The sequence below is a fragment of the Protopterus annectens genome, chromosome 4.part0, assembly GCF_019279795.1.
Source record: "Protopterus annectens isolate FY-2018-M chromosome 4.part0, PAN1.0, whole genome shotgun sequence".
NCBI classification, from domain to species: Eukaryota; Metazoa; Chordata; order Ceratodontiformes; family Protopteridae; genus Protopterus; species Protopterus annectens.
Genome location: NC_056733.1, coordinates 1,600,620,367 through 1,600,642,777, shown reverse-complemented (window position 1 = coordinate 1,600,642,777; position 22,411 = coordinate 1,600,620,367). Strand labels below are relative to the sequence as shown.

Genomic DNA, 22,411 nt, shown 5'->3' with positions numbered 1-22,411 from the left:
GCTCCAAGTTGCATGAAAATCATTACATGAATTTGTAAGGAAACAATTACTTTAAAGCAAGTGAAATAATACAGAAAACTATCTAACATTAATATAGAAACATTATACAGTTAGAAATATTTAACAATACAGCTCAATTTTTTTTGTCGGGGGGGGGGCTAGGAAAAGGGAAAAGGTAAGTGTAGTGAGAAGTTAGAATTAGAAAGTTAAACTTAAAGGTAGGATGGATATAGTTATTGATGTTATGTAGTCCAATCTCGCCTTCATTCTTACCCGTGGGTTCGGTGCCGAACCTCGGCTCCGACTCTGCCATAATCTAGCTCGAAGTCTTCATTTGGCTCGTGGCTAAGGGGTATCCCATCGTGTAACACGTCTGTTCCCCAGATCTCATTTGCCACTCGTTAAGCTCAGACATGGTCTCGCTTTTGGCCGTGGCTAAGTATTGTTTATAAAATTTTTATAAACTGTTGACTTGTTGTTGCTCGAAAAAGCTATTTTCATAGCTGTGTGTGTGTGGTAGTGGTGTTTTACTGCCTGTAGTTTCTCTGACTGTTTTTTGTGCCCTTGTCTGGATGTTTGGGTATCCCATTCATTTCCTTTCCCCATGGGCTAGGCTCATTTAAGTTAGAGGACTTAGTCCTCCCCATTTTTTCTGTGTGGTCTTTGATTTGGTGCTCTATTATGTTAGCGTTTAGTGTTGTGTCTGGCTAGTGGTGCTTTCCTGCCTTTGTTTCCCTGGGCTAGGCCAGTTTGAGTTAGAGGACCTAGTCCTCCCTGTTGTTTTCCTGCCATTTTCTGGGCCGTTTGAGTTAGAGGCTCTGTTTCTTGTTAGATGGGTTTAGTGCGTGTACGTATTAATTTGTTCCTTTCAGCATGTCCAAGGATCCTAGGGAACACAGGCCTTCGGGCTTTAAAAAGTGTGTTGAATGCAGCAATAAAATGTCTTTAACTGATGGGCACTCTGTGTGCATGTACTGCTTGGGGGCTATTCACCTCCAAGAGTCCTGCTTGTTTTGTCATTCTTTCAGTCCCCATGTGCTACAGGAGAGGAAGAACAAGCTCATTTTGAAAGGACTGCTTAAACACTCCTTCGTGGAAGACTTTGATAAGGCTTCCAGTGCATTATCCTCTCCAGTTAAAAAGAAAAAAAAGACTTCCAAGGAGCGCTCTCCGGCTCCGTCTGTTTCTCTGGAGCCAAAAGAGAAGGTTGCTAGAACAGCTTCTCCTTCTTCTGTTGTATTGCCCTCGGTGCCGAAAGAAGGTAGTCTCTTGACTAAGTCCGTATCGGCTCCCAGCCTTTCGGAGTCGGTCACGGATATTTTGGTTCGGAGCCGGTCTCCAGTTTTTCAACCGGGTTCCCCTTCACGCAAGTCCCCTTCTGTAAGGAGATCCAGATCTCCTGCTTTATCTTCCAGGTCTTCCAGGACCCTTTCCGATGAGGACTTTGATAGGGTGGTGAAAAAACTGCTTCAGTCATCGGTGTTGGCTAAACTGATTTTGGCTCTGACCCAGTACGCTGCATAGCTTATGGCCTCTTCATCCTTTGTTGTTCCTCCTCCAAGCCTTTCTCGGCCTTCGGAGCCAGAGTTGTCGCTGCCGTCGGGCGCCATTAGGTTGGTTCCAGTAGCCTCGCCTGGCCTCTTGGTTTTGATTTCCTCTCCGACCCTGTCGGCTCCGTCCATGGGGTTGAGGGTTCACGGTTCTCCGGTCGGCCCCTTGGGGGAGGTCTCAGATTGATCTTCATAGGTTCCGAGCCTTCCTCTCGGTGCTTCGGCCCGAGTGAGCTTGGACCCGACATCAGCTTTGGACCTCATCTCCTCGGCACCGAGGGCTACTACTGTTTCATCTTCAGTTAGTCGACCTTCCGAGCTGTTGGGGACCAGCCTTTGAGGTTATGAGGAGTGTGCTGGCCAGGTAGTCAGCTGCATCCTACGGCACCGATACTCTGCCCCCTCCAGCACTGGTGTCAGTTTTGCATCACGCTCTATCCATGGGCAGCAGAGTCCCTAAGCCTCAGGATTCCTCCATGAGTTGTCCCCAACTTTCTGACATCTCCCCAGAGTTTTTGTCTGAGGAGCCCGCCAGAAAGATATTGTGTAAGAAGAAACACCTTGACTCCCCGCTTGTCTCTCTGACGTCAGATACCGACCTCGAGGAGTCAGAGGAGTCCCCCAAGTCATCTTCTGAAGATATCTGTTTTTCAGATATCCTGAAGCATAGAGGCGGCTGGCCATCCCAATCCCCTTCTGATGAGTTGGTGTTCCTGAAGGCTTTCGGGTCTCAACCCTCCACCTCTTGGGTTTCTCCCCCTTTTGATGAGCTATTAGATCTTGTCTGTCGAAAGGTGTGGGAAACTGACACTGTGGAACCAGTCCCAAGGAGACCCGATAAGTTTGTGTCCACCCCCTCTGACAAGGAGTGTCTATCTAAAGGCCATGGTGGTGGCAGCAGCCACCAGGAAGGAAATTGCTGAGACTTTCTCTACCGTCCATCCGCCTAACAAGGAGTCCCGGGCTATGGACAGGTATGGGGAAGCGTGTGTTTACCTCAGCGGCCTTTACACTGCGGTCACTAAACTACTTGACGCATTTTACGTGGCTCCAGAGAGATCTCCTAAAAGAGCTAGGAGATTCTCTACAGGGCAACATTTCTGATGCCGTAGCACAGAAGGTCATTGCACAGATGTCTACCGTAAATTCCCTTACCAACTCCTCCATGTGGCTGATCACATCTGCAGCTGACAAAATGAGTAGGGCTGCGGGTTCCGGACTCTCTCTTAGGAGACACTCCTGGATGCACCTGTGCAATTTCGCGGAGGCCTTCTAGTCTATGTTCACCAATGCCCCATTTGATGGTTCATCGTTCGGAACCAAGGTGAAGGACACACTCACTAGGTGCGAGCAGGAAGGAAAAACCCTGTCTGCCGTGGGAGCCCATTTTTCCATGCCTTCTAGACCTTACCCCAAGGGCCAGAAGGGTGGGAAAATGTGGTTCAGGAAGGCGCAGTGGTTTTTTTTTAGGGCGCACAAAGTGATTCCACCTCCGGAGGCAGGGGAGGTGGTAAAAATTCAGGTAGACTCCACCCTAGAGACAGAGGAGGCCCGCGTAACCGGAGGGACCGTGATTCCTTTCGTGGTTCTCCCTACCAGCGCTCCTGAAGGGAGGCCCGACTGTGCGTCTCCAGAGCCGGTCTGGGGTCGCATTTCTTTATACCCAGAAGCCTGGCAAGAAGTCACCCAAGACGAGTGGGTATTAAAGATAATTTCCAGAGGTTATCATATCCTCTTCTCTTCTCCTCCTCCGCCTTCCAAGAGAATCCCAGATGTTCCACCCAGTCACAGGGATTCTGCAACTTTAGAAATAAAAAAGTTGCTTTCAAAGGGAGCCATCCAGCCTGCCCCCACAGACCAAGTAGGATTAGGAATTTACTCCAGATTCTTTTTAGTGCAGAAAAGAACAGGGGACCGGAGACCCATCTTGGATCTCAGCAGATTGAACCTTCATGTACAAAAGTCCAAGTTCCGCATGGTCACCTTACAGTCCCTGTTAGGGAAAGATGTGTGGATGTGCTCCATCGACTCAAAGATGCTTACTACCATATCAAGATGGACATGGCATCGAAAAGTCATTTACACTTCCGGCTGGACTGGAAGCCAGTCATTTTCACCTTCACGCTCTGCCCTTTGGTCTCACCACAGCCCCCAGGGTGTTCACCAAATGCATGGCAGTGGAAATGGCTTACCTGAGACATCAGGGATTCCAAGTGTTTCCATACCTAGACGACTGGCTCCTTTCTGCCACCACCAGGCATCTACTGTAAAAGACCAGGGACGCCATCATTGCACTGTGCCAACGGTTAGGAATTACTCTAAATTGGAAATAATCTGTCGTGTTGCCCTCGCAGCGTGTCACTTTTATCGGCGCCAAACTAGATACGGTGCTCATGAGTGCCTTCTTACCAGAAGAGAGAATTCAGGCTCTACAACAGCAGGTCTATGCCTTACTACCATTGAGGAAGGTCAGGGCAAAAGTGGTCTGCAAGTTATTAGGGACCATGGCGGCCACGATCATGCTAGTTCCCCATGCCAGATTACACATGAGGGTTCTTCAGTGGCTGTTTTCACCCAGTGGTCATTGCAGCATCTCCCACTCTCCCATTTTATTCTGATTACGGACACGTGCAAGAGGGATCTATGCTGGTGGCTTCAGGCCAGCAATCTCAACGTGGACAAGCCCTTTGTCCCATCTTTTCCAGTTGCCACGGTGACCACTGATGCCTCCCAGATCGGGTGAGGGGGGCATTGTCTTGGCAGGACTGACCAAGGCACGTGGCAGGATCACGAGACCCATTTGCATATCAATGTCTTGGGGATGAGAGCAGTGCTATTAGCGTTGCAAGCACTTCAGAGCTCTCTCCCTCTAGGGACAATTGCAATCCACTCGGACAACATGTCAGTGGTGTGGTACCTGAACAAACAGGGAGGAACCAAATCATACCCCCTTTGCAGAGAGGCACTTCGAGTTTGGCAGTGGGTGGTGTCTTCCCAATGCTTTCTAGTTGCAACGCATATTCCGGGGAAGTCCAAAATGATTGCCGACAGGCTGAGCAGAGCTATCCTAATGCCTCACGAGTGTCCCTGAACAATTATGTTGTGGAAGAGATATTCCACAGATGGGGTCAGCCTTGCTGCAATCTGTTTGCCAGCCCCCTCAATGCCAAATGCAGCAGCTACTTCACCCTTATCCCCCCGGATAGGGAGACACCCAGGGATGCTCTGGCTCATGATTGGCCCTCCGGTCTTCTCTACGAGAGGGACATTGTCACTCCGACCTCCAGTCTTTGATCCAGTGATGCCATGGGACCTCAATTTTGTACTACAGAAGCTCACCTCAACTACCTTTGAGCCCGCAGCTATGTATGACATTAAATTGTTGTCATGGAAGACAGTATTCTTGGTAGTCATAACTTCAGCTAGGCGGGTTTCTGAACTCCAAGCATTATCGATTAGACCACCTTATTTGGTGTTTCACAAGGACAGGGTCTCCTTAAGAACCAACCCTTCTTTTGTTTCAAAGGTTGCCTCTGTTGTCAATATCAACCAATCCATTGAGTTGCCTATGTTTTTTCCTGAATTCTCCAACAAGGCAGAATTTAAGTTTCATCAGCTGGATGTTCACAGACAGTTGCGTTTCTGTTTACATAGAATGAAAGATTTCAGGAAATCAGATCAAATGTTTGTCTCATTTTCAGACACTAGACTTGGGGTTCCGGTTTCTAAGGTAACCTTGTCTCACTGGATCTCCAATTGCATCTCATTTATTTATGCTTCCAATGGCAAAGAATTACCCTTTAAAGTGAAGGCTCATTCTACACGATCTGTGGCTACCTCAACTGCTTTTCAGGCTAGGATGTCTATGGATGATATTTGTGCTGCAGCAAAATGGGCTTCGCCTCATACCTTTATTAGTCACTACAAATTAGATGTGAGAGTGTTCAATCTCGCCGTTTGTTCTTACACATGGGTGTCGGAGCCGATCCTCGGCTCCGAGTCGGCCGCTTAGCAAAGCTTTGCATCCAGAAGAAGCTCGAGACCAACCTACCTCCCACAATTCTCTCTGCCTTTACCTCAGATCTAGTTTGCCACTGCAACCGATCGCATCGTTTCTGAAGAGCTCTGAGCCAACTGGGCAGATAAGCTAACTTTCTTTCAAAGAATTTTTCTTGAAAAGTTTTAGAATTATTGAATATATTTAGTGTGTGTGTGTGTGTGTGTGTGTGTGTGTGTGTGTGTGTGTGTGTGTGTGTGGTCTGGTCATTCCTTTTCAGCTATATATAGTATATTTCTAGATATATATATATATATATATATATATATATATATATATATATATATATATATGTTTAGTTTAGGTTTACCTAAGGCCTACCCCACCTACTAAACTTGGATTTGACTACTTGCTTATTATTGCTGTGACTTCTCACCTAATTTGACAGTGTTTGTTGATAATCTACAATACCTTACTTACTTACCTTTCTTTCAGAATGTCTGAGAAAATTAAATCCGGATTTAAGAGATGTCAGTGTGGGCAGAAGATGTCTGTCACCGACAACCATAGCTCCTGTGTCTACTGTCTTGGCCCTCTCCTTCTTCAGGAAGACTTTTCTATCTGTCATTCCTTTAGTGGAAGGGTCATGACAGATAGGCGCAGGAAGCTTATGGACAGAGGTCTTTTGAAGCCTGCCTTCCAAGAGGCTTTGAACAAGTCAGACCAGGCTTCTAAATCCTCGAAGGAGTCGAAGACTTCGGAGCCCATGTCATCAGCTCCGAGTTCTTCTTTTAAGGTTCGTTCACCGGTTCCACAGACTTCGGGGCCGAGTGTTGAGCTTCTGTCTGTCACCGAGCCTCGAGTCTTGGAACCGGTGACGGAGCTTCCACCTCCTGCTCTTTTGAGGTCGGCACCGTCCTCTATTCCTTCGACGCGATCTTCCAAGCCCCTCTCCGACACCGACGTAGATCGTGTGGTGCAGAAGCTAATGGAGAACACGGCCCTGTCCAAACTCATTGCAGTCTCCTCTCAGTTAGTGTCGAGACTCGAAGGCCTTCCTTTATCTCCATCTGATCCTCCTCCGAGGCCTACTCATCCCTCGGAGCCGGGAGACGTTGATCTGATGATAGTGGAGCCCTTGGTGCCGGAACCGTCTCTTTCTCGGTCGGCACCTTGGACCTCGACTCCGTCGGAACCATTACCGGACTCGCGGAGCCGTCGATCTATCCTTGGTTTCGGGACCAAGAGTCGAACTGATGTTTCGGTGCCTACTCTCCCTCTCGGCGCCTCGGCACAGATCACTTTGGCTCCGTCCTCGGGATCGATGCCCTTGGCTTCTGCGTCAGAGATACCTCCGCGTTCTTCGGAACCGGGGGATTCCTCGGCTCGGGGTCCAGGGGCCTTCGACCTTATGAGGAAGGTATTGTCTTCTCAGACAACCACTTCAGCAGAGGCAACTTCTCCCTCCCATAAAGGCCCGTTGTCTTCTTCTGCACCCACGACGACACAAAAGCGTCGAGCACCAGTGTCTCAGCCACTCCCAGAGGGAGCCCCTTCTTCCTCGGAGGCTTCATCGGATGTCCCCCCCGATGACGTTCCAAGGAAAAGATTGTGCAAGAGGAGGCACTTGGATTCTCCACAAGAATCCTTAACATCAGACACTGACTTAGATGAGTCAGAAGGGTCCCCAAAATCACCCTCTGAGGATGTCTCTTTTTCTGACATCCTGGAGATCCTGAAACAGAGAGGTGATTGGCAAGCTCTACCCCCTTCTGAGGATGAGTCGGTTTTGCTGAAGGCATTTGGTGCTCGCCCTTCTTCCTCCTGGGTCACTCCACCCTTCGACGAGTTAATGGAATTAATTGCTCGAAGGGCGTGGGAGGCACCTGACACAGTGGAGCCAGTTCCCAGGAAGCCTAACAAGTATATAACTGCCCCTCAGGATAAATAATACCTCACTAAGGGAGTTCCAGTGGACGCTATGGTGGTGGCAGCTGCCACGAAAAAGGAGATGTCCGAATCTTCCTCATCTGTTCATCTTCCTAACAGAGACTCTAGGACCATGGACAGATATGGGAAGCGCATTTTTAGTTCAGCGACTTTCTCCATGCGATCGCTGAACTACTTGACACATTTCACACGATTACAGAGGGATCTAGTCAAAGAGTTGGGAGATACCCTCCAGGGTAGTACAGATGCTGCTGTCTCGGATAAGGTTACAGCACAGCTCAATACCCTTACATCTATTGTAAACTCGTCCATGAGGCTCATCTTGTATGCGGCCGAAGGGTCGAGTAGGGCTGCGTCTTCAGCGATTGCTCTTCGTAGACAATCCTGGATGCGTCTGTGCTCCTTTGCGGAAGCCTTCATGTCTTCCTTTACTAACGCCCCCTTTGATGGTGCCACTCTCTTTGGCCCCAAAGTAAAGGAGACCCTGACCCGGTGTGAGCAAGAGGGAAAGACTCTGTCTGCTGTCGGAGTCCGTTTTTCCACCCCATCCAGACCGTACCCCAAATGGCAACGAGGTGGGAAAATGTGGTTTCGCAAACCCCAGGGTTCTTTCCCAAGCACACAGGGTGATGCCCCCTCCAGAGGCAGAGGGGGGGGCAGAAGTGGAAGACGCCGCCTTGGCGGCAGAGGGGCTCCGCAGAACCAAGGCAACAGGGATACCATCCCTGGGAAGCCTTTCCAGCACTCCTGAAAGGAGGCCCGACTGTCCTGCTCTGGAGGCAGTCGGGGGTCGCTTAGCTTTATACCCTCAGGCCTGGCAAAACCTTACTTCAGACAAATGGGTAAAAAGCATTATTACCAGAGGTTACAAAATTCCCTTTCTATTTCCCCCATTACCACAGAAAAGATTCCCAGATGTACCGCCCCATCTGCGAGAACCTGCAGCTATAGAGATGTCAAAGCTGCTAGAAAAAAGAGTCATCCAACCAGTCCCGGTGGACCAAAGAGGATCCGGAACTTACTCAAGGTTCTTTTTAGTTCCAAAAAGGACAGGGGACTGGAGGCCAATTCTGGACCTAAGCAATCTCAATACCTATGTGAAGAAGGAAAAGTTCCGGATGGTCACGCTTCAATCGATCCTTCCGTTTTTACAGAAGGACGACTGGATGTGCTCAATAGATCTCAAGGACGCATACTACCACATCAAAATGGCCAGAGCATCCAGAGATCACCTGCGCTTCCGGCTGGGAGCCAGCCACTTTCAGTTTCGGGCCCTGCCCTTTGGTCTAACCTCAGCCCCCAGGGTTTTCACCAAATGCATGGCAGTGGTAGCGTCTCACTTGAGACACCTAGGATTCCGGGTGTTTCCGTATCTGGACGACTGGCTCCTTACTGCCACCACCGAGCGTCGACTGATACAGGCCAGGGACTACACACTCAGCCTTTGTGTTCAGTTAGGGATTTCAATAAATTTCGAAAAATCTACGTTACAGCCCTCACAGCATATTTCATTTATAGGGGCAAATTTAGATACCCGTTCTTTGCTACTAAGACTCCCCTCCGTAAGAATAGCTTCCCTACAAAAACACATATCTCTCCTACTATTGTCCAGAAAATCCCCAGCCAAACTAGTCCTGAAAGTCTTGGGACACATGTCAGCTTCCCTCATTGCAGTTCCCATGGGAAGACTACACATGAGAGTTCTCCAATGGCTGCTGTTCGCACAATGGCCGTTCCAACAGTTACCACTGACACACGAAATTCACATTACGAACACCTGCAAAACACACCTGTCTTGGTGGTTACAGAATCGCAATTTCATCAGCGGCCGACCGTTTGTGTTACCTACACCAACAGCCACAGTGACCACGGACGCTTCCCTGATAGGGTGGGGGGCATCTTTCAGGGACAGACAGTCCAAGGCGAATGGACCAGTTTAGAGTACAACCTGCACATCAATGTCCTGGAGATGAGGGCAGTGTTTCTAGCGTTGCAACATTTTTCCCCCCTTCTACCTCTAGGGACCATTGCAGTTCAAACGGACAACATGTCCGTAGTCTGGTACATAAACAAACAAGGAGGAACCAAGTCTTACCAGTTGTGCAGAGAGGCCATGAGAATTTGGCAATGGGCAGAGTCCACGGGTCGCTTTCTAATAGCAACGCACATCCCGGGGTTATCCAATGTCATAGCGGACAGGTTGAGCAGAGCCATCCTGTTACCTCACGAGTGGTCCCTCAACCAGATGGTAGCGGAATGGATATTCCGCAAGTGGGACCAGCCTTGCTGCGATCTGTTTGCATCTCCAATGAACACCAAATGCAGAAGCTACTTTGCCCTGTTACCCCCTCCAGGGGATGTCCCCAGGGACGCTCTGATTCACAATTGGCCCCCGGGTCTCCTGTACGCTTTTCCCCCTATACCTCTGATACCGGGATTTCTCCAGAAAGCCAAGGATCTAGAAAGGACCATAATTCTCATTGCCCCATTCTGGCCTTGTCAGATTTGGTTTCCCTTTCTTCAAGCACACCAAATACGGGAGCCATGGATTCTGGACCCGGTGCCAGACCTACTGACTCATTCGTCAGGAGCTCCCCACCCGTCGCTCCTGTCCATCAGGTTAGCAGCTTGGCTGCTCCGCTTCCCTTCTTAGCCAGGTCTGATCTTCTCTCTCCGGCGGTTCAAGACATTCTGGTAGCCTCTCATAAGGCTTCCACTACTAAAACTTACACCAGTAAGTGGAAACGTTTCGTCTACTGGGCGACTGCACAGCATTTAGACCCCTTAGTAGCCCCGCTAAACAAGGTTTTAGAGTTCCAATCCATGCTATTTCATCAAGGGGCCTCTACTGCCACCTTAAAAGTTCAGTTGGCTGCTACTTCTAACTTTCATGTAGGAGAGAATGGAGCGCCCATTATGGCTCATAGGCTTTGTAAAGCCTTTTTGAAAGGCTCTTTTCATCTTAGACCAGCAGTTAGGTTTCCTACAGCTCCTTGGAATCTAAATCTCCTCTTGTCCCAACTAATGTTACCACCCTTTGAACCAGCTTCTTCCTGTTCCTTAAAGTTCTTGTCCTGGAAAACTCTTTTCCTAGGGGCTATCACTTCAGCCAGACGAATATCGGAACTTCAAGCTCTCTCCATTATACAGCCATATTTAATTTTTCACCCGGACAGGGTATCTTTATGCACCAACCCTTCTTTCCTCCCTAAGGTTTGTTCAGTTAACAACATTAATCAATCCATTGAGCTTCCCACATTTTTCAAAAATCATTCCAATAAGCTGGAATATATGTTGCACAAGTTGGATGTTCATGGACAACTCAGATTCTACCTAGACAGAACTAAAGACCATAGGAAAGCGGACCAACTCTTTATAGCCTTTGCGGACAACAAAAAGGGCATGGCAGTGACGAAGCGTACTCTCTCCAAATGGCTAACTGATTGTATTACCTTCGTTTATGCTGCTTCTAGTCCGAGTTTGCCCACCAAACCGAAGGGACATTCTACTAGATCAGTTTCTACATCTTTGGCTCATGCGGCTCGTCTGCCTTTGGACACTAGTTGTGCGGCCACCACTTGGTCTAAACCACATACGTTCATCATTCATTATAAAGTGGATAGGATTTCCAGGGACAGAGCATCTTTTGGTTCCACTGTGCTCAGGAACGTTCTTCCATGAGTCACTCGGGGTTACGGAGCTAGGGACGCTACCCATGTGTAAGAACAAACGGCGAGATTGAACACTCTCACATAAAGAAGTTATGTCCTTACCATAACGTTCCATGTGGAGTGTTCATCTCGCCTTTGTTCTTACATTCCCACCCTCAGGTCAGGAAGAACGTCCAGTTTAGATGTCTGGTCTGTTTGTCTCCCACTAGTGGTCTCTCTGTTGTCCTACTGGTTTGAGTTATTTACGATCCTGGTGTATACGTATGTATTCTTTGGATATCTACATTGTTGTTGCTGGATCTAGTGTTCTTTTTTTTGCAAACTAGATCTGAGGTAAAGGCAGAGGGAATTGTGGGAGGTAGGTTGGTCTCGAGCTTCTTCTGGATGCAAAGCTTTGCTAAGCGGCCGACTCTGAGCCGAGGATCGGCTCCGACACCCATGTGTAAGAACAAAGGCGAGATGAACACTCCACATGGAACGTTATGGTAAGGACATAACTTCTTTATCTGGTCTCTAGAGGCAGATCTTCCTTTGGTCCCATAGTGCTCAAGAGTATTTTTCACTGAACCACCCAAGATCAAGGTGCTAGGGACGCTGTCCCACGGGTAAGAATGAAGGTGAGATTGGACTACATAACATCAAGAAGTTATGTACTAACCATAACGTTCGATGCATGTAGTCCATCTCGCCTTACATTCTTACAAACCCTCCCTCCTTCCCCCTCCTGGAGGACCTGGAGTTATTGTCTCTAGGTGTCAGTAGTCCTTTCTGTTGGGGTTGTTGTTCTGCTCAGTGTGTATGTGTGTGAGCTTGCAGCAAACAAGATCTGGGGAATAGACCTGTTGCATGATGGGATTCCTTTTATCCACAAGCTAATTGAAGACTTCGAGCTAGAGTATGGCCGAATCGGAGCCGAGGTTCGGCTCTGAACCCACGGGTAAGAATGTAAGGCGAAATGGACTACATACATCAAGCGTTATGGTGAGTACATAACGTCTTGTTTTGCCCCATGAATTTCATTTGGTTGCATATTCCGGCATTTCCAGAATGAATATATGCTTTTATCCTGTGAATGCTGGTTGCCTGCTGCACTGACCTGTGTGTTTTTAGTATGGCGGCAAGTAGCTAGGTCATGGAGCTCTTATGCCCTTTCTGAGAAAGGGGTCATTTTGGAGACCAAATTGACTTTCCAAAACTCTTAGAACTGACGTTACTACTCAGCTGGACAGTAGATACTGATTTTCCTTCAGAATGAGGTCCTGGGTTTTTATTTTGGCTCTTGGTTCGGAAGTTGACAGTTTAGTTTGGTTCTGGACTTAAAGTGCAACAGCTTGTCAGGTTTGGGGTACAGACTGTTTATGAAGTTATGCCTTTATGGCCACATTGTACCTGGGTGATGTCTCCCGACATGATTGATAACTTCAGCACGTTAGTGTCCTGGGTACACACAAGAGAGTTATTTTTGATTTTCTTTATGTGAGTACCACTTTCATAATAAAGTGCTGCTATTTATTTTCTCATCTGCACCCAAAGTGTCGGTACCGATTATAGTGGTAAAGGCCTTGTAGGAGACTGAGTTCAGTGTGTTCATCTTTGACTACTCATTCCTGGGGACTCCACTGAGGTATTCCTTGCTTTGAAGTGGATGCTCTAATGGTTGCTGTCCACAGGAGCAGGGTGATTATGAACTGAGGGATTCTCTCTAATCCAGTCTCAGAATGTTGTAGCCATCAGTACAGAGCTGGTTTGCAGTTTCTGCCTAACAAAAGATCGATGACATTATGGGTTTCATTGTGTGTATGAGTATACATTGTGGGGGGGACAAGTTCAGACAGTTTGGCTTGATGGCTTCCATGATCTTCACAGTGTTTTTCATTCCTGAGGGTGTGAGTACTAATGTGCATTGTGAAGTGAGAGCAGTCGTAGTCACTGTGCGTTGTGGAGTTTATTTTGGTGGCTGATGCTCTTTTTTTGCTGTCCCCACCAGTCTGTAAATGGGCCTCCCCTTCCTGCAGCCACATGTTTCATAGGTCTTATTGATGGATACCTCCCTTGAGAAAAGGAGGATTCAAGAAGGCCTCCCTACTCCACTCACTGGGGATGCACCCCCCCCCCCAGGGAGTCAGATCCACTTCAGACATTTGGACCTAGCATGAATTTCTGTTTGCTATGTAGGCCGTGTTGGGAAAATGTTTGCTGGGTTCCCTTCCAATACACTATCACTATTCTCTTTTTTATTTTAAGCAGGGGTACGTGCAATGTTTGATGTCAGAGCAATAAACTGACATTGACTATAAAGGTGACATCTGCATGTACCCACTTCAGAACTTTTCTGCCGCAGTGATCTTCGGATCGCTAGCTTCAGGAAACAGTTTGCTCGTTTGACAGCTGTCCACCACAGATAAGTACCCTTTGGGTTTTTAGTTATCTGTTTCTTAGTTTTTCAGACATGTCAACTAGAAAGGAGAAGTGTGCTTGTGGAAGACAAATTCCACACAAGGACACGCATGATAAGTGTTTGTTTTGTCTAAGGGTGGCCCACGACCATACGTCTTGCGACATTTGTAAATCGTTTGTGCCCAAATCTCAGTTGTCTGGCTGCTCTCAAACTCTATCTCGAGAACCAGAGACTCCGGCTTCTGGCATTAGGTATGGAGGGTGGTGTAGGTACATCCGACGAGCCGCATAGGAAGAAGACCAAAAATGTTAGGCCTGAGGCCCATGCTAAACCTCAAGAGTCTGGAGAGACCCTCCAGGCAGATGTTAGCTCAGGGTCCTATCGGACATCGTGTTTCTTAGTTGGACCCAGGAACCATAATGAAAGCCGGCCCGATGGAAACGCTGAGTATGTTTGCTGAGGTTGATCAGCCATCAGAACCTGATGGCGTGGGGGAACCATGACTCGTAGCTTCAGAGGGGCCTACCCCTGTTCTGCATTTATCCCAGATGTCGGCCTCTAATCGACCCATTCTTCAGCTGCTCTGAAGAGTAAACAAAAATTAAAACATACAGAACAGCAGACTGCCACTGGATGGGAAGTTTTAGCCCAAAATGTTTTCAGGGCATTCCAGCCTCTACAATCACAGGTACCTCCACCTACTCCTTCTCCTGTGAAGGCCTTAGAATGTCATAGGAAAAATACTCCTCCTTTGAAGACTCCATTATTTACTGCTCTCAAATTGAATCCCCAAGGACTTTATTAGCCCTGAGGAAGAGGACTCTTATCAGTCCTGAATCTTCAGGAGAAGAGTTTTCTTTTGGAGATCCCATCTCTCTCATGGGAGAACACTTCAAATGGCAAGCCTCAGATACCTCCAGAATCCAAAAAGAGGTATTTTGAATTACTACAGATGGATCAGCTCTCACCATCTGCAGTCCTTCCCTTGCTTCCAGCCTTTCAAGATGCGTTTTTGGCTGCTTCACAGGCCCCTGACTTTCAACCGCCAGCTTCTAAATGCCCAGACAGGTTATATAAAGTTCCTCCGGATACTTAGTACCTGTTCAAGAACCCTACTGCAGACCCTGCAGTCATAGCAGTCTCAGCTGACAAATCCTCTAGACAACTGCCTTCATCCTCTTTATTCCCTACTGACAAGGACAGCAAGTTTATGGATAGGCTAGGGAAGAAGGTCTATACTTCTTCCACTGTTGCCATCAGAGCCCTAAACTATCAAACCCACATAGCCAGGTTTGTTCTAGACACCCTTTCTAAGGATTCTGCTCTCATACCTAATGTACCAGACTCGCCTGCTAAGACCCAACTAAACTCCCTTCTCTCCACTTCCTCACAGGTGGCTAGGCACTCCATTAAGTGCAGTTATGATGTGGTGGAGGCCACTTCAAAATCTGCAGCTTCTGGCTGTGCATTGCGAAGATACTCCTGGGTGAGGCTGCAACCTCTCCCTATGGAAGTACAAACCAAGTTGTTGGATGCACCACTAGATAATAAGGCCCTTTTCGGGGAAGGATCTGCAGAACTCCTCAAATCCCTGCAAGAAAAGGGAAAGGAGTTGCAAAATTTAAAACCTTTACTGGTCTCACCTATCCTTTGGTACCATAGAAACTACCCACAAAGGGCTTCCTTTGTTGGGAGACAGTCATCTCATTCTGCTCCACCACAGGCTAAAGGACGGAGGCAAACTAGGAAACATTCCACTCCTAGAATCCCTTCCTCCCATAATGACACTCCCTTGCGGTGGCAGCCTGACCAGGACAGAACCCCTCAACTGTGAACTCAAACCCACTACCTCGCTCCACCCCCCCTCCCCGTCCTTTAGCCTCACCCTCTCCCTACCCTCCTGGCTGATGATCACCTCAGAAGCCTGGATCCTCTCCATAATTCAAAAAGGTTAATGTTATGTTGTCCCATCTCACCTTCATTGTTTCTGGTTGTGTTCGGAGCCGATTCTCGGCTCCAACTCGCCAATTTACTATAGCTCGAGAGCTTTTACTGGCTCAAGGCTATTCCTTATCCCAACATGCCTAGTGGTAGTTACCCAGATCTCATTTGCTGCTTGCAGCGTCGAGATTGAGACTACTGGCTCAGGCTAAGTACTTAGTGTTATTTCACTTATATTCTTATCCTTTCCAGGGTTTTATTGTTGAATTAACCTTGTTAGAGTGGATATTATCCCCTGTTAGTCTAACTACCTTTTTTTCTACTTGTTGTTCGGTGTTTTTGGCCATCGTTTCTTCCTTAGACCTTGCCTTCCCCTTTGAGCCCATTTAAATTTGAGGGCTCTTCTTCCTTTTCTCCACCCTTTCTGGGATAGTCGTTTAAATTAAAGGCTCTCCTATTTGGGGAGTCGCTGTTTCAATTATAGGCTCTTCCCCTTATTTTCTTCTTCTTCTCTTTCCTTTAAAAAAAAAAAAGACAGAGATTTCCTTTTCTGTTGTTTGGGCTAGCTGTTACAACCTTCTTAGTAGTTTTTAGTTGTGTGCTGTTAGCTGTTACAGCCTTGTTGTCTCGCTGTGGTAATTTTTTCTGCCAAATTATCCACTATGTCTAAAAAGTCGAAACCCTCTGGGTTCAAAAAATGCGACTCTTGTTGCCAAAAAAATGTCCCTTACAGACGGGCACATGAGTTGCATATACTGTTTAGGGGCTGTTCACCTGCAGGACTCATGCTCTATCTGTCATTCTTTTAGTTCCAGAGTCCTGCAGGAAAGAAAGAATAAGTTAATTTAGCGTGGCCTTCTGAATAACCCTCAAGATTCTTTGTCTCAGGGTCCTCAGTCAGCTAAATTATCCAAAAAATCCACTAAGCCATCGGTTCTGAGCTCAGAGCAGACAAAATACACTGTGAAACTTTTGCATCTCTATCACGTTATCAAACGTTTATTTAATCGAATCAGTACAGGTCAAACTTTATTGATCGATTAAAACATCGAATAACGTAAAAAAAAAAAAATTAAAAAATAACTAAATGGTATAGAATGGGGGGCAAGCCACGTGAAGTAGACCCAAACCTTCAGCTCTGTCAGTTCCCAGTGTTGGCTCTGACAAAGCTAAGTCTCCGGTGGCTCCATCAGTGTCCTTGGAGCTAGTCCGGACCCATAAAAGAACAAGGACTCCTTCTTTGGAGCCAATACGCTCTGCTCCACAATCTCCTTTGCTGCAGTCACCAGTCCTCTTCACACTCCTCTCGGTCCTCCAGGTTTTTGGATCATGATGTGGAGAGAGTGGTCAATAGGCTCCTCAAGTCACATGCACTTGCTAAATTACTATCGAGCCCAGCTCATAAGGAATTGGCTCCTTCGTTCCATCCAGCTTCTCTATCGATTCCTCCTTCAAATCTCTTGAGCTTGGAGCAGGAGTGCACGGAGGTTGTAGTGGTGGAACCGTCGGCTCCGGTTACTTCTCCCTTATTGGTTCCGACACCCACTCCAATCTCCTTGATGTCTCAGTCCATCGAGGGATCTGGACACCAAAGCTCTCTCGCCGGCACCGATGGGGAAAGTGGCATTGGACCCTTGTCCAACCTCACTCTCCCTCTCAAAGCTTCGGCGCAGGTGAGCTTGGCTCCCACATCAGCCTCAGAGCCATCGCTCTTGTTTTGCAGGAGATCTCTGGGCTGTTCGGAGCCGGAGGCTTCTTCGACTCGGGACCATGGCACCTTCGAGGTGATGAGCGTGCTGTCCACTGAGACCGCTCCACCCTTGGCTCTATTGGCTCCTTCTCCCTCAGTGCCTGTGCCTGCCTTTGACCCTCCTCCTGCCTCCAAGCGTAGGGAACCTATGCCCCAGGATTCCCCATTGGGCGACCCCACTTCTTCCGAAACCTACCCAAACACTCGGAAGAAGTCTCTCAGAAGAAAAAATGTAAGAGGAAGCATCTGGACTCCCCCCGAGTCCATCTCATCAGACACAGACTTGGATGAATCAGAAGGGTCCCCACGGTCTCCCTCTGAGGATGTCTCTTTTTCGGACATCTTGGAAACCCTTAGAGGGGTGGCTTGAAGTCCCTATCCCCTTTTGAGGACGAGTTTGTCTACCTGGAAGCATTTGGTTCCCGACCCACCACCTCAAGGGTGTCTCTGCCTTTTGACCCACTTTTGTCCGTAGTGAGTTGAAAGGTGTGGAGCACTCCAGAGACCATGGGACCAGTTCGAAGGAGACCAAACAAGTTTGTTACTGCCCCCGAGGACAAATCCTTCCTTTCCAAAGGGGTCCCTTTTGATGCCATGGTGGTGGCGACAGCCACTAAGAAGGAACTTGCGGAAACTTCTTCATCTGTCCATCCTCCGAACAAGGAGTCTCGTATGATGGACAGGTATGGGAAGCATATGTTCTCTTCATCGACCGTTACTCTCAGGTCACTGAATTACTTGTCACACTTCACACGAGTTCAGAGGGATCTCCTCAAGGAGCTAGGAGATACCCTGCAAGATCCTACAGCTGAGGGAGTTGCGAACAGGGCGGCTTTCCAGCTTGCGACCTTGACTTCAGTGGTTAACTCTTACATGAAGCTCATTTCTTATGCAGCAGATGGAGCGAGTAGAACAGCAGGTACCGGAGTAGCTTTGCGGAGACACTCCTGGATGCGCCTTTGACAGTTTACGTAACCTTTCAGGTCTTCATTTACCAATGCCCCCTTTGATGGTTCGTCCTTGTTTGGGCCTCAGGCAAAAGAGACTTTCACCAGGTGGGAACAGGATGACAAAACTCTTTCTGCCATAGGAGTCCATTTTTCCACTCCATCTAGACCCTATTCTAAAGGTCAGAAGAGTGGAAAGATGTGGTTTTGAAAATCCCAGGGAGCTTCTCCTGACACACATGGATATTTTTCCCCCAGGGGCAGAGGGGGAAACAACAATGGAAGACACCACCCTCGTGGCAGAGGGGGTCCGCAACAGCAGGGTGACAGAGATATGCTCTCTGCTAGGCCCTTTCAGCATTCCTGAAGGGAGGCCCGACTGTCCGCCTCTGGAGGCGGTCAGGGGCAGACTATTACTGTCCCCAGCAGCCTGGCAAACTATCACAAAATAAGCATAGGTGCTGTTAATAATATCTGGGATTACAAAATTCCCTTTTCCCAGTTACCCCCCTTAAAAGAAAAATGTTCTATTCCAGATGTTCCACCCAGTCTTCGGGATCAAGCAATCCTAGAGGTACAAAGATTGCTAGAAAACGAGCCATCCAAGAAGTCCCCACAGACTAAATCGAATCCGGAACTTACTCAAGGTTCTTTTTAGTTTCAAAAAAGACTGGGTACTGGAGATGCATTTTGGATGTCAGCAAGCTAAACAAATCGGTAAAAAAGACGAAGTTCTAGATGGAGGCACTGCGGTCCATTCTCCCCTTCTTGGGTCAGGACAGTTGGATGTGCTCCATAGATCTCCAGGATGTGTACTACCACATAAAATTAGCAGGAAATCCAGGAGATTCCTACACTTCTGGCTGGGCGCGCCAGTCATTATCAGTTCAGAGCCCTGCCCTTTGGTCTCACCACAGCCCCCAGGGTGTTCACCAAGTGTATGGCAGTGGTAACGGCTCACCTGAGGCATCTAGGATTCCAGGTGTTTCCATATCTAGACGGCTGGCTCCTCACCGCTACCACTGAGCATCAACTGATCAAAGCATGGGACCACACAATCCAAACTTGTTCCCAGCTAGGTATCACCATAAGCTACGAAAAGTCTGCCTTGTTGCCTTGTCAGTCTGTTACTTTCATAGGGGCAGACTTAGATGCAAGACGCATGATAGCAAAGCTGCCTCAAGACACGGTGTCAATCATTCATCAGCGAGTTTTGTTTCTCATAAAGAAGACGAGAGTTCAGGCTAGAGAAGTATTACAAGTCATGGGTTCAATGGCCGCAGCAGTTACACTAATTCCTTGGGCACACTTCCACATGAGGATTCTGCAGTGGCTTTCTTTTCGCTCAGTGGTCTTTCCAGGATTTACCAATGTCACACATGATCTCGATCATGGAAACTTGCAAAAAGGACTTAGTATGGTGGTTTGTCTCCCCCCAGGTGACTCTGGGCAGATTCTTTCTAGACTCCCATCCAATAGACACGGTGACCACGGACGCCTCCCAGATAGGGTGGGGGGTGGGGGGTATTATCTGGGACAGACTGTCCAAGGAATGTGGCAACCTCACGAGAGTCATTTCCACATCAATGTTCTAGAGATGAGAGCGGTGCTTCTGGCGTTGCAAGCACTTACCTACCGGGACCATTGCAATTCAGACAGACAATATGTCAGTGGTATGGTACCTCAACAAGCAGGGCGGGACCAGATCTTACCCCTTGTGTCGGGAGGCGCTTCGGGTATGGCAATGGGCGATGTCTTCAATATGTTTTCTGATTGCGACGCACATTCTCGGGAAATCCAACATGATAGCGGACAGGCTCAGCAGGGCTGTCCTCGTGCCTCATAAGTGGTCCCTGAAGCAAGAGTTGCAGACTTGACTTTTCACAAATGGGGCCAGCCATGCTGCAATCTTTTTGCCACTCCCCTCAACAACAAATGCAGCAGTTACTTCGCCCTAGTCCCCCCTCTGGGACAGTCACCCAGGGATGCACTTGTTCACGATTGGGCTCCGGGACTACTTTATGCCTTTCCACCTTTCTCTCTAATTCCAAAGGTACTTCAGAAAGCAAAGTCACTGGGTTGCAAACTCATCCTCATTGCTCCTTACTGGCCTCGTCAGATATGGTTTCCGTTTCTTCGCCATTATCTTCATGTGGAGCCTTGGGTACTGGACCCAGTTCCGGATATCCTGATGCATTAGTTGGGCGGGCTCCGTCCTTCCCTCCAAACTCTCAAGCTGACTGCTTGGTTTCTCCACTTCCAGTCTTAGCCAGACTCCCAAAGATTTCCCTGGCTTTACAACACATCCTAGTGTCTTCTCACAAGCCCACTACCAGGAAGATTTACACTAGCAAATGGAGGAGGTTCTCTCATTGGGCAAAGAGTAATGATATTGATCCCTTCACTGCTCCTGTTCACAAGATTCTTGATTTTGTGGCAGAAACCTTTGAAAGAGGGGCAGCTGCATCTACTATTAGGGTCCAACTAGCTGCCATCTCCAATGTTAATGTAGGAGACTTGGGTTCTAACTTCATGTCCCATAAGTTGTGCAGAGCATTCTTATGAGGTACAGGTCTTTTACGGACCCCCCGTAAGAGACCCCCCCCCCCGGACCTAAACTTGGTTTTAGCATCTCTGGTTCTTCCACCTTTTGAACCAGCAATTCCCCAAAAAAAAGCCTCTGCAAATAAGGCGCCTGCAGGGTCCTAAAACACAATGTAGACCAAATATATGACCAGCAGATCGTGGAGACAAAAATAAAAATAATTAAAGTGTATAAAACAAGTGTATCAAACTGACCAGTTTCGGCTTGTATATTACAAAGCCTTTATCAATGTGAAAAAAAATACACCCCATTTATAGTGTGTCATCAATCCAAAGGCCAATCACAGATGTTCATTTAACCCAGGTGCAAAAAGCCCTTCTAGTTTGATTATCCATATTTTCTCCTTGACATTGAGCAATTCATGCCATTCAGATTTATTTTGTTGCAAACCAATGATCTTATCTATAATTGTAAATTGGAAGCATGCTGTCTTGTGAGTTAAGGTGTGTTTATAGAGAGCGTTAGTGTCATGCTGGTTTCTAATTTTACTTATATGCTCAAATATCCTATGTCTAATAGCCCTGGACATTTGTCCAACATAAAAGGCTGAACATTGACACGTTGCTAAATAAACAACCCATTCCGAACTACAATTGGCGAAAAAAGGGATTTCGAATACTATGCTAGTATTCTTACTAGGTGGTTTTCAGCATTCTACAACAATGCCTACAGTGCCTACATGGATGACAAACTCCCCTTCAATGGAACTTTGTTTTTTCTTCCATAGTATAGGACAGTTCTGTTTGTAATGATTGAAATATGATGCTAAATTTTTCCCGTTTCTATATGAGAAACAGCACTTCTCCCCAAGGAACGCTGATAGTCTATTTTCTGCCATAAGAATATTCCAATTCCGACAAACACTATCAATAAGTGCCCCTGTGTTCCGCCCATATGTCGTCACAAACCTAAGTTTTGCTGTGGTGTCAAAGTCCTTCTGTTTATATTGTAAGAGTTCATCCCTGTTCATCTCATTAATCACATTCAATGCTTGTGTAATGTGTCCTGTTGGATAACCCCTTTCTTTAAACCTGTTAGTTAGGTCATCTTGGAAATGTAAATACGAATCTTCGGCTGAGCATATACGTTTTACCCTCATATACTGTGATTTAAGGATATTTTTGCATATATGAGGAGGATGATAACTGGAGGCATGGAGCAGAGAGTTACACTCGGGGAATTTTCTATATACTTCAGTAGTGAGGGTATTATCTGGAGCCCTGGTAACCATTACATCCAGAAAGGTGATCCTGTCCTGTTTACAATTGACCGTAAATTCGATCCCCCACTTATTTTCATTAAGATATTTAACAAATTCCCCAATATATTCCTCATCTGACCACCAAACCATCCAGCAATCATCCAGATATCTTCTCCAAATGTCAATCTGATCAATATAAATATTATGAGATTGATCATACAAAATTTGTTCCTCAATATATGCCATAAAAATATCCACATACATGGGGGCAAACGAGGCACCCATTGCTGTCCCTTTAATCTGTAAAAAACATGCCTCACACTAGAAAAACACATTTTTAGTTAATATATGCTCAGCCAAACCAAGAAGAAGAGTAATAAAATCTGGTCAGTAAAGTTCTG

The 22,411-nt window shown here is 47.3% G+C and overlaps 1 protein-coding gene across 1 annotated transcript in view; it reads left to right on the top strand.

The window, feature by feature from the left end:
• FBXO38 (F-box protein 38) overlaps positions 1-22,411 on the top strand; it is a 3,050,069-nt gene that overhangs the window by 123,992 nt on the left and 2,903,666 nt on the right. The window lies entirely within an intron of this gene.